The sequence below is a fragment of the Octopus bimaculoides genome, chromosome 20 (genome assembly GCF_001194135.2).
Source record: "Octopus bimaculoides isolate UCB-OBI-ISO-001 chromosome 20, ASM119413v2, whole genome shotgun sequence".
In the NCBI taxonomy this organism is placed as follows: Eukaryota; Metazoa; Mollusca; class Cephalopoda; order Octopoda; family Octopodidae; genus Octopus; species Octopus bimaculoides.
In genome coordinates this window covers 21,503,522-21,504,531 of record NC_069000.1, presented here as the reverse complement: position 1 = coordinate 21,504,531, position 1,010 = coordinate 21,503,522, and the positions used below count along the sequence as shown (strand labels likewise).

General features: G+C 38.7%; 1 protein-coding gene across 5 annotated transcripts in view; it reads left to right on the top strand.

Moving 5' to 3' along the window:
- Positions 1-1,010, top strand: part of LOC106874761 (serine/threonine-protein kinase Chk1) — a 31,797-nt gene that overhangs the window by 10,515 nt on the left and 20,272 nt on the right. The window lies entirely within an intron of this gene.

The following is a 1,010-nucleotide window of genomic DNA, read 5'->3' as shown; positions in this document are numbered from 1 at the left end:
TGCGGGTGGCACATAAAAGACACCATTTCGAGCGTGGCCGTTTTCGTGCGGGTGACACGTAAAAGCACCCACTACACTCTCTGAGTGGTTGGCGTTAGGAAGGGCATCCAGCTGTAGAAACTCTGCCAAATCAGACTGGAGCCTGGTGTTGCCATCCGGTTTCACCAGTCCTCAGTCAAATCGTCCAACCCATGCTAGCATGGAAAGCGGACGTTAAACGATGATGATGATGATGAATAGTTGAGGTCTAACTTAAAGAGGTTAGCCTCACTGTTTTGGCATAACAGTCATGATTAGCAGATAGTATACTTTGCCCCGGCTGACCAAGCAAACCTATTCTTAAAATCAGCACTGTATCTCACCACTTGTTATATCCCTTGTTACTTCTCATATTTCTCTATCATGCAGGAAAAAGAGATGAGGAATTGTGTACATTATTTACATTTGACGGATATTTGTCCTCATCTTGTTTGTTGTTAACATGTTTCGGCTGATATACCCTCCAGCCTTCAACAGGTGTCGTGGGGAAATTTCAAACCTGGGTTCTCATTCCTAAGATATTTTTCGATGTTATTATTATTATTCACTGCCTGGAATCGAACTTGGAATCTTGGAGTTAGTAGCCCGCACTCTTAACCACTATGCCTTATGCCCGTGGGCATATAATAATAATAATAACAACATTGAAAAATACCTTAGGAATGAGAACCCAGTTTCAAAATTTCCCCAGGACACTTGATGAAGGCTGGAGGGTATATCAGCCAAAACGTGTTAACAACATACAAGATGAGGACAAATATCTGTCAAATGTAAATAATGTATCAATTGATGTTTCCAAAATTTTACATGGACACAGCCATCATTAAAGGAAAGTGAATATTTTATAGCACTTTTCAATAATAAGATTATAAATTTTATTGTGCAAAAGACTAACAATTATCACTGTGTAAAATAATTAAATTTTTTTTTTTTTTGTCTTTGGTCAGTAAGTGCTATTTGCTATTTGCTCC